The sequence below is a fragment of the Procambarus clarkii genome, chromosome 72 (assembly GCF_040958095.1).
Source record: "Procambarus clarkii isolate CNS0578487 chromosome 72, FALCON_Pclarkii_2.0, whole genome shotgun sequence".
Taxonomy (NCBI): domain Eukaryota; kingdom Metazoa; phylum Arthropoda; class Malacostraca; order Decapoda; family Cambaridae; genus Procambarus; species Procambarus clarkii.
In genome coordinates this window covers 1,235,039-1,256,763 of record NC_091221.1, presented here as the reverse complement: position 1 = coordinate 1,256,763, position 21,725 = coordinate 1,235,039, and positions in this window count along the sequence as shown.

Genomic DNA, 21,725 nt, shown 5'->3' with positions numbered 1-21,725 from the left:
CCAGACCACTCCACCCAGCTGCCAGACCACACCACCCAGCTGCCAGACCACTCCACCCAGCTGCCAGACCACACCACCCAGCTGCCAGACCACTCCACCCAGCTGCCAGACCACACCACCCAGCTGCCAGACCACTCCACCCAGCTGCCAGACCACTCCACCCAGCTGCCAGACCACACCACCCAGCTGCCAGACCACTCCACCCAGCTGCCAGACCACACCACCCAGCTGCCAGACCACACCACCCAGCTGCCAGACCACACCACCCAGCTGCCAGACCACACCACCCAGCTGCCAGACCACACCACCCAGCTGCCAGACCACACCACCCAGCTGCCAGACCACACCACCCAGCTGCCAGACCACACCACCCAGCTGCCAGACCACACCACCCAGCTGCCAGACCACACCACCCAGCTGCCAGACCACACCACCCAGCTGCCAGACCACTCCACCCAGCTGCCAGACCACTCCACCCAGCTGCCAGACCACTCCACCCAGCTGCCAGACCACTCCACCCAGCTGCCAGACCACTCCACCCAGCTGCCAGACCACTCCACCCAGCTGCCAGACCACACCACCCAGCTGCCACACCACACCACCCAGCTGCCAGACCACACCACCCAGCTGCCAGACCACACCACCCAGCTGCCAGACCACACCACCCAGCTGCCAGACCACTCCACCCAGCTGCCAGACCACTCCACCCAGCTGCCAGACCACTCCACCCAGCTGCCAGACCACTCCACCCAGCTGCCAGACCACTCCACCCAGCTGCCAGACCACTCCACCCAGCTGCCAGACCACTCCACCCAGCTGCCAGACCACACCACCCAGCTGCCAGACCACTCCACCCAGCTGCCAGACCACACCACCCAGCTGCCAGATCACTCCACCCAGCTGCCAGACCACTCCACCCAGCTGCCAGACCACTCCACCCAGCTGCCAGACCACTCCACCCAGCTGCCAGACCACTCCACCCAGCTGCCAGACCACTCCACCCAGCTGCCAGACCACACCACCCAGCTGCCAGACCACACCACCCAGCTGCCAGACCACTCCACCCAGCTGCCAGACCACACCACCCAGCTGCCAGACCACTCCACCCAGCTGCCAGACCACTCCACCCAGCTGCCAGACCACTCCACCCAGCTGCCAGACCACACCACCCAGCTGCCAGACCACACCACCCAGCTGCCAGACCACTCCACCCAGCTGCCAGACCACTCCACCCAGCTGCCAGACCACACCACCCAGCTGCCAGACCACACCACCCAGCTGCCAGACCACTCCACCCAGCTGCCAGACCACTCCACCCAGCTGCTAGACCACACCACCCAGCTGCCAGACCACTCCACCCAGCTGCCAGACCACTCCACCCAGCTGCCAGACCACTCCACCCAGCTGCCAGACCACACCACCCAGCTGCCAGACCACACCACCCAGCTGCCAGACCACTCCACCCAGCTGCCAGACCACTCCACCCAGCTGCCAGACCACTCCACCCAGCTGCCAGACCACTCCACCCAGCTGCCAGACCACTCCACCCCGCTGCCAGACCACACCACCCAGCTGCCAGACCACACCACCCAGCTGCCAGACCACTCCACCCAGCTGCCAGACCACTCCACCCAGCTGCCAGACCACACCACCCAGCTGCCAGACCACACCACCCAGCTGCCAGACCACTCCACCCAGCTGCCAGACCACTCCACCCAGCTGCCAGACCACACCACCCAGCTGCCAGACCACTCCACCCAGCTGCCAGACCACTCCACCCAGCTGCCAGACCACTCCACCCAGCTGCCAGACCACACCACCCAGCTGCCAGACCACACCACCCAGCTGCCAGACCACACCACCCAGCTGCCAGACCACTCCACCCAGCTGCCAGACCACTCCACCCAGCTGCCAGACCACTCCACCCAGCTGCCAGACCACTCCACCCAGCTGCCAGACCACTCCACCCAGCTGCCAGACCACACCACCCAGCTGCCAGACCACTCCACCCAGCTGCCAGACCACTCCACCCAGCTGCCAGACCACCCCACCCAGCTGCCAGACCACACCACCCAGCTGCCAGACCACTCCACCCAGCTGCCAGACCACTCCACCCAGCTGCCAGACCACACCACCCAGCTGCCAGACCACACCACCCAGCTGCCAGACCACTCCACCCAGCTGCCAGACCACTCCACCCAGCTGCCAGACCACACCACCCAGCTGCCAGACCACTCCACCCAGCTGCCAGACCACTCCACCCAGCTGCCAGACCACTCCACCCAGCTGCCAGACCACACCACCCAGCTGCCAGACCACACCACCCAGCTGCCAGACCACTCCACCCAGCTGCCAGACCACTCCACCCAGCTGCCAGACCACTCCACCCAGCTGCCAGACCACTCCACCCAGCTGCCAGACCACTCCACCCAGCTGCCAGACCACTCCACCTAGCTGCCAGACCACACCACCCAGCTGCCAGACCACTCCACCCAGCTGCCAGACCACTCCACCCAGCTGCCAGACCACCCCACCCAGCTGCCAGACCACACCACCCAGCTGCGAGACCACTCCACCCAGCTGCCAGACCACTCCACCCAGCTGCCAGACCACTCCACCCAGCTGCCAGACCCCACCACCCAGCTGCCAGACCACTCCACCCAGCTGCCAGACCACTCCACCCAGCTGCCAGACCACCCCACCCAGCTGCCAGACCACACCACCCAGCTGCCAGACCACTCCACCCAGCTGCCAGACCACTCCACCCAGCTGCCAGACCACACCACCCAGCTGCCAGACCACTCCACCCAGCTGCCAGACCACACCACCCAGCTGCCAGACCACTCCACCCAGCTGCCAGACCACTCCACCCAGCTGCCAGACCACCCCACCCAGCTGCCAGACCACACCACCCAGCTGCCAGACCACTCCACCCAGCTGCCAGACCACACCACCCAGCTGCCAGACCACTCTACCCAGCTGCCAGACCACTCCACCCAGCTGCCAGACCACACCACCCACCTGCCAGACCACCCCACCCAGACCACACCACCCAGACCACACCACCCAGCGGCCAGACCACCCCACCCAGCTGCCAGACCACACCACCCAGCTGCCAGACCACACCACCCAGACCACACCACCCAGCTGCCAGACCACACCACCCAGCTGCCAGACCACACCACCCAGCGGCCAGACCACACCACCCAGCTGCCAGACCACACCACCCAGACCACACCACCCAGCGGCCAGACCACACCACCCAGACCACACCACCCAGACCACACCACCCAGCTGCCAGACCACCCCACCCAGCTGCCAGACCACACCACCCAGACCACACCACCCAGCTGCCAGACCACACCACCCAGCTGCCAGACCACACCACCCAGCGGCCAGACCACACCACCCAGCTGCCAGACCACACCTCCCAGACCACACCACCCAGACCACACATCCCAGCTGCCAGACCACACCTCCCAGACCACACCACCCAGACCACACCACCCAGCTGCCAGACCACACCACCCAGCGGCCAGACCACACCACCCAGACCACACCTCCCAGACCACACCACCCAGACCACACCACCCAGCTGCCAGACCACACCACCCAGACCACACATCCCAGCTGCCAGACCACACCTCCCAGACCACACCACCCAGACCACACCACCCAGCTGCCAGACCACACCACCCAGCTGCCAGACCACACCACCCAGCGGCCAGACCACACCACCCAGCTGCCAGACCACACCACCCAGCTGCCAGACCACACCACCCAGACCACACCACCCAGCTGCCAGACCACACCACCCAGACCACACCACCCCGCTGCCAGACCACACCACCCAGCGGCCAGACCACACCACCCAGCTGCCAGACCACACCACCCAGCGGCCAGACCACACCACCCAGCTGCCAGACCACACCACCCAGCTGCCAGACCACTCCACCCAGCTGCCAGACCACTCCACCCAGCGGCCAGACCACACCACCCAGCGGCCAGACCACACCACCCAGCTGCCAGACCACACCACCCAGCTGCCAGACCACTCCACCCAGCTGCCAGACCACTCCACCCAGCTGCCAGACCACACCACCCAGCTGCCAGACCACACCACCCAGCTGCCAGACCACACCACCCAGACCACACCACCCAGCGGCCAGACCACACCACCCAGCTGCCAGACCACACCACCCAGCTGCCAGACCACACCACCCAGCTGCCAGACCACACCACCCAGCTGCCAGACCACACCACCCAGCTGCCAGACCACACCACCCAGCTGCCAGACCACACCACCCAGCTGCCAGACCACACCACCCAGCTGCCAGACCACACCACCCAGACCACACCACCCAGCTGCCAGACCACACCACCCAGACCACACCACCCAGCGGCCAGACCACACCACCCAGCGGCCAGACCACACCACCCAGCTGCCAGACCACACCACCCAGCTGCCAGACCACACCACCCAGACCACACCACCCAGACCACACCACCCAGCGGCCAGACCACACCACCCAGACCACACCACCCAGACCACACCACCCAGCTGTCACATGATAAAGCTGTATCGTTTTATTAGTTTTTTCAATACATTACTTTTAAAATATACAGTTTAGGAGAATATATTGAAAATTTATTTCTCCATAAAAGTGTTCAGCTAACAGTGTTAACACTCACTTGTGACGCCATACAACAATACACCACACAACAATACACCACACAACAATACACCACACAACAATACACCACACAATACACCACACAATACACCACACAACAATACACTACACAACAATACACCACACAACAATACACCACACAACAATACACCACACTACAATACACTACACAACAATACACTACACAACAATACACCACACAACAATACACCACACAATACACCACACAACAATACACCACACAACAATACACCACACAACAATACACCACACAACAATACACCACACAACAATACACCACACAACAATACACCACACAACAATACACCACACAACAATACACCACACAACAATACACCACACAACAATACACCACACAACAATACACCACACAACAATACACTACACAACAATACACCACACAACAATACACAACACAACAATACACCACACAACAATACACTACACAACAATACACCACACAACAATACACCACACAACAATACACCACACTACAATACACTACACAACAATACACTACACAACAATACACTACACAACAATACACCACACAACAATACACCACACAACAATACACTACAGAACAATACACCACACAACAATACACCACACAACAATACACCACACAACAATACACTACACAACAATACACCACACAACAATACACCACACAACAATACACTACACAACAATACACTACACAACAATACACTACACAACAATACACCACACAACAATACACCACACAACAATACACCACACAACAATACACTACACAACAATACACCACACAACAATACACCACACAACAATACACTACACAACAATACACCACACAACAATACACTACACAACAATACACCACACAACAATACACCACACAACAATACACTACACAACAATACACCACACAACAATACACTACACAACAATACACTACACAACAATACACTACACAACAATACACCACACAACAATACACAACACAACAATACACCACACAACAATACACTACACAACAATACACCACACAACAATACACCACACAACAATACACCACACAACAATACACTACACAACAATACACCACACAACAATACACTACACAACAATACACTACACAACAATACACTACACAACAATACACCACACAACAATACACTACACAACAATACACTACACAACAATACACTACACAACAATACACCACACAATACACCACACAACAATACACTACACAACAATACACTACACAACAATACACTACACAACAATACACTACACAACAATACACTACACAACAATACACTACACAACAATACACCATACACCACACAACAATACACCACACAACAATACACCACACAACAATACACCACACAACAATACACTACACAACAATACACTACACAACAATACACTACACAACAATACACCACACAACAATACACCACACAACAATACACCACACAACAATACACTACACAACAATACACCACACAACAATACACTACACAACAATACACTACACAACAATACACTACACAACAATACACCACACAACAATACACCACACAACAATACACCACACAACAATACACCACACAACAATACACCACACAACAATACACTACACAACAATACACCACACAACAATACACCACACAACAATACACCACACAACAATACACCACACAACAATACACCACACAACAATACACCACACAACAATACACCACACAACAATACACCACACAACAATACACCACACAACAATACACAACACAACAATACACCATACACCACACAACAATACACCACACAACAATACACCACACAACAATACACCACACAACAATACACTACACAACAATACACTACACAACAATACACTACACAACAATACACCACACAACAATACACTACACAACAATACACCACACAACAATACACCACACAACAATACACCACACAACAATACACTACACAACAATACACCACACAACAATACACTACACAACAATACACTACACAACAATACACTACACAACAATACACCACACAACAATACACAACACAACAATACACCATACACCACACAACAATACACCACACAACAATACACCACACAACAATACACTACACAACAATACACCACACAACAATACACTACACAACAATACACCATACACCACACAACAATACACCACACAACAATACACTACACAACAATACACTACACAACAATACACTACACAACAATACACCACACAACAATACACTACACAACAATACACAACACAACAATACACCACACAACAATACACTACACAACAATACACCACACAACAATACACCACACAACAATACACCACACAACAATACACCACACAACAATACACTACACAACAATACACTACAGAACAATACACCACACAACAATACACCACACAACAATACACCACACAACAATACACCACACAACAATACACTACACAACAATACACCACACAACAATACACCACACAACAATACACCACACAACAATACACTACACAACAATACACCATACACCACACAACAATACACCACACAACAATACACCACACAACAATACACTACACAACAATACACCACACAACAATACACTACACAACAATACACCATACACCACACAACAATACACCACACAACAATACACCACACAACAATACACTACACAACAATACACCACACAACAATACACTACACAACAATACACCACACAACAATACACCACACAACAATACACCACACAACAATACACCACACAACAATACACCACACAACAATACACCATACACCACACAACAATACACCACACAACAATACACTACACAACAATACACCACACAACAATACACCACACAACAATACACTACACAACAATACACCACACAACAATACACCACACAACAATACACTACACAACAATACACTACACAACAATACACTACACAACAATACACTACACAACAATACACCACACAACAATACACCACACAACAATACACCACACAACAATACACTACACAACAATACACCACACAACAATACACTACACAACAATACACTACACAACAATACACCACACAACAATACACCACACAACAATACACCACACAATACACCACACAACAATACCCCACACAACAATACACCACACAACAATACACCACACAACAATACACCACACAACAATACACCACACAACAATACACTACACAACAATACACTACACAACAATACACCACACAACAATACACTACACAACAATACACCACACAACAATACACCACACAACAATACACTACACAACAATACACCACACAACAATACACTACACAACAATACACTACACAACAATACACCACACAACAATACACCACACAACAATACACCACACAACAATACACCACACAACAATACACCACACAACAATACACCACACAACAATACACCACACAACAATACACCACACAACAATACACCACACAACAATACACCACACATCAATACACTACACAACAATACACCACACAACAATACACCACACAACAATACACCACACAACAATACACCACACAACAATACACCACACAACAATACACCACACAACAATACACCACACAACAATACACCACACAACAATACACCACACAACAATACACCACACAACAATACACCACACAACAATACACCATACAATACACCACACAACAATACACCACACAACAATACACCACACAACAATACACCACACAACAATACACCACACAACAATACACTACACAACAATACACCACACAACAATACACCACACAACAATACACCACACAACAATACACTACACAACAATACACCACACAATACACCACACAACAATACACTACACAACAATACACCACACAATACACCACACAGCAATACACCACACAACAATACACCACACAACAATACACCACACAACAATACACCACACAATACACCACACAACAATACACCACACAACAATACACCACACAACAATACACCACACAACAATACACCACACAATACACCACACAACAATACACCACACAACAATACACCACACAATACACCACACAACAATACACCACACAACAATACACTACAGAACAATACACCACACAACAATACACCACACAACAATACACCACACAACAATACACCACACAACAATACACCACACAATACACCACACAACAATACACCACACAATACACCACACAACAATACACCACACAACAATACACTACAGAACAATACACCACACAACAATACACCACACAACAATACACCACACAACAATACACTACACAACAATACACCACACAACAATACACCACACAATACACCACACAATACACCACACAACAATACACTACACAACAATACACCACACAACAATACACCACACAACAATACACCACACAATACACCACACAATACACCACACAACAATACACTACAGAACAATACACCACACAACAATACACCACACAACAATACACCACACAACAATACACTACACAACAATACACCACACAACAATACACCACACAATACACCACACAATACACCACACAACAATACACCACACAACAATACACCACACAACAATACACCACACAACAATACACCACACAACAATACACCACACAACAATACACCACACAACAATACACCACACAACAATACACCACACAACAATACACTACACAACAATACACCACACAACAATACACTACACAACAATACACCACACAACAATACACCACACAACAATACACTACACAACAATACACCACACAATACACCACACAACAATACACTACACAACAATACACCACACAACAATACACCACACAACAATACACTACACAACAATACACCACACAACAATACACTACAGAACAATACACCACACAACAATACACTACACAACAATACACCACACAACAATACACTACACAACAATACACTACACAACAATACACTACAGAACAATACACCACACAACAATACACCACACAACAATACACCACACAATACACCACACAACAATACACCACACAATACACTACACAACAATACACCACACAACAATACACCACACAACAATACACTACACAACAATACACCACACAACAATACACCACACAACAATACACCACACAACAATACACCACACAACAATACACCACACAACAATACACTACACAACAATACACCACACAACAATACACCACACAATACACCACACAACAATACACCACACAACAATACACCACACAACAATACACCACACAACAATACACTACACAACAATACACTACACAACAATACACTACACAACAATACACTACACAACAATACACCACACAATACACCACACAACAATACACCACACAACAATACACCACACAACAATACACCACACAACAATACACCACACAACAATACACCACACAACAATACACCACACAACAATACACTACACAACAATACACTACACAACAATACACTACACAACAATACACCACACAACAATACACCACACAACAATACACCACACAACAATACACCACACAATACACCACACAACAATACACCACACAACAATACACTACACAACAATACACCACACAATACACCACACAACAATACACCACACAACAATACACCACACAACAATACACCACACAACAATACACCACACAACAATACACCACACAATACACCACACAACAATACACCACACAACAATACACCACACAATACACCACACAACAATACACCACACAACAATACACTACACAACAATACACCACACAACAATACACTACACAACAATACACTACACAACAATACACTACAGAACAATACACCACACAACAATACACCACACAACAATACACCACACAATACACCACACAACAATACACCACACAACAATACACTACACAACAATACACCACACAATACACCACACAACAATACACCACACAACAATACACCACACAACAATACACCACACAACAATACACCACACAACAATACACCACACAACAATACACCACACAACAATACACCACACAACAATACACCACACAACAATACACTACACAACAATACACCACACAACAATACACCACACAACAATACACCACACAACAATACACTACACAACAATACACCACACAACAATACACCACACAACAATACACCACACAATACACCACACAACAATACACTACACAACAATACACTACACAACAATACACTACACAACAATACACCACACAACAATACACCACACAACAATACACTACACAACAATACACTACACAACAATACACCACACAACAATACACCACACAACAATACACCACACAACAATACACCACACAACAATACACTACACAACAATACACTACACAACAATACATCACACAACAATACACTACACAACAATACACCACACAACAATACACTACACAACAATACACCACACAACAATACACTACACAACAATACACTACACAACAATACACCACACAACAATACACCACACAACAATACACCACACAACAATACACCACACAACAATACACCACACAACAATACACTACACAACAATACACTACACAACAATACACCACACAACAATACACCACACAACAATACACCACACAACAATACACTACACAACAATACACCACACAACAATACACCACACAACAATACACTACACAACAATACACTACACAACAATACACCACACAACAATACACTACACAACAATACACTACACAACAATACACTACACAACAATACACCACACAACAATACACCACACAACAATACACTACACAACAATACACCACACAACAATACACCACACAACAATACACTACACAACAATACACCACACAACAATACACCACACAACAATACACCACACAACAATACACTACACAACAATACACTACACAACAATACACTACACAACAATACACCACACAACAATACACCACACAACAATACACCACACAACAATACACCACACAACAATACACCACACAACAATACACTACACAACAATACACCACACAACAATACACCACACAACAATACACCACACAATACACCACACAACAATACACCACACAATACACCACACAACAATACACTACACAATACACCACACAACAATACACCACACAACAATACACTACACAACAATACACCACACAACAATACACTACACAACAATACACCATACACCACACAACAATACACCACACAACAATACACCACACAACAATACACTACACAACAATACACCACACAACAATACACTACACAACAATACACCACACAACAATACACCACACAACAATACACCACACAACAATACACCACACAACAATACACCACACAACAATACACCATACACCACACAACAATACACCACACAACAATACACTACACAACAATACACCACACAACAATACACCACACAACAATACACTACACAACAATACACCACACAACAATACACCACACAACAATACACTACACAACAATACACTACACAACAATACACTACACAACAATACACTACACAACAATACACCACACAACAATACACCACACAACAATACACCACACAACAATACACTACACAACAATACACCACACAACAATACACTACACAACAATACACTACACAACAATACACCACACAACAATACACCACACAACAATACACCACACAATACACCACACAACAATACCCCACACAACAATACACCACACAACAATACACCACACAACAATACACCACACAACAATACACCACACAACAATACACTACACAACAATACACTACACAACAATACACCACACAACAATACACTACACAATAATACACCACACAACAATACACCACACAACAATACACTACACAACAATACACCACACAACAATACACTACACAACAATACACTACACAACAATACACCACACAACAATACACCACACAACAATACACCACACAACAATACACCACACAACAATACACCACACAACAATACACCACACAACAATACACCACACAACAATACACCACACAACAATACACCACACAACAATACACCACACAACAATACACTACACAACAATACACCACACAACAATACACTACACAACAATACACCACACAACAATACACCACACAACAATACACCACACAATACACCACACAACAATACACCACACAATACACCACACAACAATACACCACACAACAATACACCACACAACAATACACCACACAACAATACACCACACAACAATACACTACACAACAATACACCACACAATACACCACACAACAATACACCACACAACAATACACCACACAACAATACACCACACAACAATACACCACACAATACACCACACAACAATACACCACACAACAATACACCACACAACAATACACCACACAACAATACACCACACAATACACCACACAACAATACACCACACAACAATACACCACACAATACACCACACAACAATACACCACACAACAATACACTACAGAACAATACACCACACAACAATACACCACACAACAATACACCACACAACAATACACCACACAACAATACACCACACAATACACCACACAACAATACACCACACAACAATACACCACACAATACACCACACAACAATACACCACACAACAATACACTACAGAACAATACACCACACAACAATACACCACACAACAATACACCACACAACAATACACTACACAACAATACACCACACAACAATACACCACACAATACACCACACAATACACCACACAACAATACACTACACAACAATACACCACACAACAATACACCACACAACAATACACCACACAATACACCACACAATACACCACACAACAATACACCACACAACAATACACTACACAACAATACACCACACAACAATACACTACACAACAATACACCACACAACAATACACCACACAACAATACACTACACAACAATACACCACACAATACACCACACAACAATACACTACACAACAATACACCACACAACAATACACCACACAACAATACACTACACAACAATACACCACACAACAATACACTACAGAACAATACACCACACAACAATACACTACACAACAATACACCACACAACAATACACTACACAACAATACACTACACAACAATACACTACAGAACAATACACTACAGAACAATACACCACACAACAATACACCACACAACAATACACCACACAATACACCACACAACAATACACCACACAATACACTACACAACAATACACCACACAACAATACACCACACAACAATACACTACACAACAATACACCACACAACAATACACCACACAACAATACACCACACAACAATACACCACACAACAATACACCACACAACAATACACTACACAACAATACACCACACAACAATACACCACACAATACACCACACAACAATACACCACACAACAATACACCACACAACAATACACCACACAACAATACACTACACAACAATACACTACACAACAATACACTACACAACAATACACTACACAACAATACACCACACAATACACCACACAACAATACACCACACAACAATACACCATACACCACACAACAATACACCACACAACAATACACCACACAACAATACACCACACAACAATACACCACACAACAATACACCACACAACAATACACCACACAACAATACACCACACAACAATACACCACACAACAATACACTACACAACAATACACTACACAACAATACACCACACAATACACCACACAACAATACACCACACAACAATACACCACACAATACACCACACAACAATACACCACACAACAATACACTACACAACAATACACCACACAATACACCACACAACAATACACCACACAACAATACACCACACAACAATACACTACACAACAATACACCACACAACAATACACTACACAACAATACACCACACAATACACCACACAACAATACACCACACAACAATACACCACACAATACACCACACAACAATACACCACACAACAATACACTACACAACAATACACCACACAACAATACACTACACAACAATACACTACACAACAATACACTACAGAACAATACACCACACAACAATACACCACACAACAATACACCACACAATACACCACACAACAATACACCACACAACAATACACTACACAACAATACACCACACAATACACCACACAACAATACACCACACAACAATACACCACACAACAATACACCACACAACAATACACCACACAACAATACACTACACAACAATACACCACACAACAATACACCACACAACAATACACCACACAATACACCACACAACAATACACTACACAACAATACACTACACAACAATACACTACACAACAATACACCACACAACAATACACCACACAACAATACACTACACAACAATACACTACACAACAATACACCACACAACAATACACCACACAACAATACACCACACAACAATACACCACACAACAATACACCACACAACAATACACCACACAACAATACACTACACAACAATACACTACACAACAATACATCACACAACAATACACTACACAACAATACACCACACAACAATACACTACACAACAATACACCACACAACAATACACTACACAACAATACACTACACAACAATACACCACACAACAATACACCACACAACAATACACCACACAACAATACACCACACAACAATACACCACACAACAATACACTACACAACAATACACTACACAACAATACACCACACAACAATACACCACACAACAATACACTACACAACAATACACTACACAACAATACACCACACAACAATACACCACACAACAATACACCACACAACAATACACCACACAACAATACACCACACAACAATACACCACACAACAATACACCACACAACAATACACCACACAACAATACACTACACAACAATACACTACACAACAATACATCACACAACAATACACTACACAACAATACACCACACAACAATACACTACACAACAATACACCACACAACAATACACTACACAACAATACACTACACAACAATACACCACACAACAATACACCACACAACAATACACCACACAACAATACACCACACAACAATACACCACACAACAATACACTACACAACAATACACTACACAACAATACACCACACAACAATACACCACACAACAATACACCACACAACAATACACTACACAACAATACACTACACAACAATACACCACACAACAATACACTACACAACAATACACTACACAACAATACACCACACAACAATACACCACACAACAATACACCACACAACAATACACTACACAACAATACACTACACAACAATACACCACACAACAATACACTACACAACAATACACTACACAACAATACACTACACAACAATACACCACACAACAATACACCACACAACAATACACCACACAACAATACACCACACAACAATACACCACACAACAATACACCACACAACAATACACTACACAACAATACACTACACAACAATACACCACACAACAATACACCACACAACAATACACCACACAACAATACACTACACAACAATACACTACACAACAATACACCACACAACAATACACCACACAACAATACACCACACAACAATACACTACACAACAATACACTACACAACAATACACTACACAACAATACACTACACAACAATACACCACACAACAATACACCACACAACAATACACCACACAACAATACACCACACAACAATACACCACACAACAATACACTACACAACAATACACCACACAACAATACACCACACAACAATACACCACACAATACACCACACAACAATACACCACACAATACACCACACAACAATACACTACACAATACACCACACAACAATACACCACACAATACACCACACAACAATACACCACACAATACACCACACAACAATACACCACACAATACACCACACAACAATACACCACACAATACACCACACAACAATACACCACACAATACACCACACAACAATACACTACACAACAATACACCACACAACAATACCCCACACAACAATACACCACACAACAATACACCACACAATACACCACACAACAATACACCACACAACAATACACCACACAACAATACACCACACAACAATACACTACAGAACAATACACCACACAACAATACACCACACAACAATACACTACAGAACAATACACCACACAACAATACACCACACAACAATACACCACACAACAATACACCACACAACAATACACCACACAACAATACACCACACAACAATACACCACACAACAATACACCACACAACAATACACCACACAACAATACACCACACAACAATACACCACACAACAATACACTACACAACAATACACCACACAACAATACACTACACAACAATACACCACACAACAATACACCACACAACAATACACCACACAACAATACACTACACAACAATACACCACACAACAATACACTACACAACAATACACCACACAACAATACACCACACAACAATACACCACACAACAATACACTACACAACAATACACCACACAACAATACACCACACAACAATACACTACACAACAATACACCACACAACAATACACTACACAACAATACACCACACAACAATACACCACACAACAATACACCACACAACAATACACCACACAACAATACACCACACAACAATACACTACACAACAATACACCACACAACAATACACTACACAACAATACACCACACAACAATACACCACACAACAATACACTACACAACAATACACCACACAACAATACACCACACAACAATACACCACACAACAATACACCACACAACAATACACCACACAACAATACACTACACAACAATACACCACACAACAATACACCACACAACAATACACCACACAACAATACACCACACAACAATACACCACACAACAATACACCACACAACAATACACCACACAATACACCACACAACAATACACCACACAACAATACACTACACAACAATACACCATACAACAATACACTACACAACAATACACTACAGAACAATACACCATACAACAATACACTACACAACAATACACCACACAACAATACACTACACAACAATACACCATACAACAATACACTACACAACAATACACCACACAATACACCACAGAACAATACACCACACAACAATACACCACACAACAATACACCACACAATACACCACACAACAATACACTACACAACAATACACCACACAACAATACACCACACAACAATACACTACACAACAATACACTACACAACAATACACCACACAACAATACACCACACAACAATACACCACACAAGAATACACCACACAACAATACACCACACAACAATACACCACACAACAATACACCACACAACAATACACCACACAACAATACACTACACAACAATACACCACACAATACACCACACAACAATACACCACACAATACACCACACAACAATACACCACACAACAATACACAACACAACAATACACCACACAACAATACACCACACAATACACCACACAACAATACACAACACAACAATACACCACACAACAATACACCACACAACAATACACAACACAACAATACACCACACAATACACCACACAACAATACACCACACAACAATACACCAAACAACAATACACTACACAACAATACACTACACAACAATACACCACACAACAATACACCACACAACAATACACCACACAACAATACACCACACAACAATACACCACACAACAATACACCACACAACAATACACCACACAACAATACACCACACAACAATACACTACACAACAATACACCACACAACAATACACCACACAACAATACACCACACAACAATACACCACACAATACACTACACAACAATACACCACACAATACACCACACAACAATACACCACACAATACACCACACAACAATACACCACACAATACACCACACAACAATACACCACACAACAATACACCACACAACAATACACCACACAACAATACACCACACAACAATACACCACACAACAATACACCACACAACAATACACCACACAACAATACACCACACAATACACCACACAACAATACACCACACAATACACCACACAACAATACACCACACAACAATACACCACACAACAATACACCACACAACAATACACCACACAATACACCACACAACAATACACCACACAACAATACACCACACAACAATACACCACACAACAATACACCACACAACAATACACCACACAATACACCACACAACAATACACCACACAATACACCACACAACAATACACTACACAACAATACACCACACAATACCCCACACAACAATACACCACACAACAATACACCACACAACAATACACCACACAACAATACACCACACAACAATACACCACACAACAATACACCACACAACAATACACCACACAATACACCACACAACAATACACCACACAACAATACACCACACAACAATACACCACACAACAATACACCACACAACAATACACCACACAACAATACACCACACAACAATACACCACACAACAATACACCACACAACAATACACCACACAACAATACACTACAGAACAATACACCACACAACAATACACCACACAACAATACACCACACAACAATACACCACACAACAATACACCACACAACAATACACCACACAACAATACACCACAGAACAATACACCACACAACAATACACCACACAACAATACACTACACAACAATACACCATACAACAATACACTACACAACAATACACCACACAACAATACACCACACAACAATACACCATACAACAATACACCATACAACAATACACCACACAACAATACACCACACAACAATACACCACACAACAATACACCACACAACAATACACCACACAACAATACACCATACACCACACAACAATACACCACACAACAATACACCACACAACAATACACCACACAACAATACACTACACAACAATACACCACACAACAATACACCACACAACAATACACCACACAACAATACACCACACAACAATACACCACACAACAATACACTACAGAACAATACACCACACAACAATACACCACACAACAATACACCACACAACAATACACCACACAACAATACACTACAGAACAATACACCACACAACAATACACCACACAACAATACACCATACACCACACAACAATACACCACACAACAATACACCACACAACAATACACCACACAACAATACACCACACAACAATACACCACACAACGATACACCACACAATACACCACAGAACAATACACCACACAACAATACACCACACAACAATACACCACACAACAATACACTACAGAACAATACACCACACAACAATACACCACACAACAATACACCACACAACAATACACTACAGAACAATACACCACACAATACACCACACAACAATACACTACAGAACAATACACCACACAACAATACACCACACAACAATACACCACACAACAATACACCACACAACAATACACCACACAACAATACACCACACAACAATACACCACACAACAATACACTACACAACAATACACTACACAACAATACACCACACAACAATACACCACACAACAATACACCACACAACAATACACCACACAACAATACACCACACAACAATACACCACACAACAATACACCACACAACAATACACCACACAACAATACACTACAGAACAATACACCACACAACAATACACCACACAACAATACACCACACAACAATACACCACACAACAATACACCACACAATACACCACACAACAATACACCACACAACAATACACCACACAACAATACACCACACAACAATACACCAAACAACAATACACCAAACAACAATACACCACACAACAATACACTACAGAACAATACACCACACAACAATACACCACACAACAATACACTACAGAACAATACACCACACAACAATACACCACACAACAATACACCACACAACAATACACCACACAACAATACACCACACAACAATACACCACACAACAATACACCATACAACAATACACTACACAACAATACACCACACAACAATACACCACACAACAATACACCATACAACAATACACCACACAACAATACACCACACAACAATACACCACACAACAATACACCACACAACAATACACCACACAACAATACACCATACACCACACAACAATACACCACACAACAATACACCACACAACAATACACCATACACCACACAACAATACACCACACAACAATACACCACACAACAATACACCACACAACAATACACCACACAACAATACACCACACAACGATACACCACACAATACACCACAGAACAATACACCACACAACAATACACTACAGAACAATACACCACACAACAATACACCACACAACAATACACCACACAACAATACGCCACACAACAATACACTACAGAACAATACACCACACAACAATACACCACACAACAATACACCACACAACAATACACCACACAACAATACACCACACAACAATACACCATACACCACACAACAATACACCACACAACAATACACCACACAACAATACACTA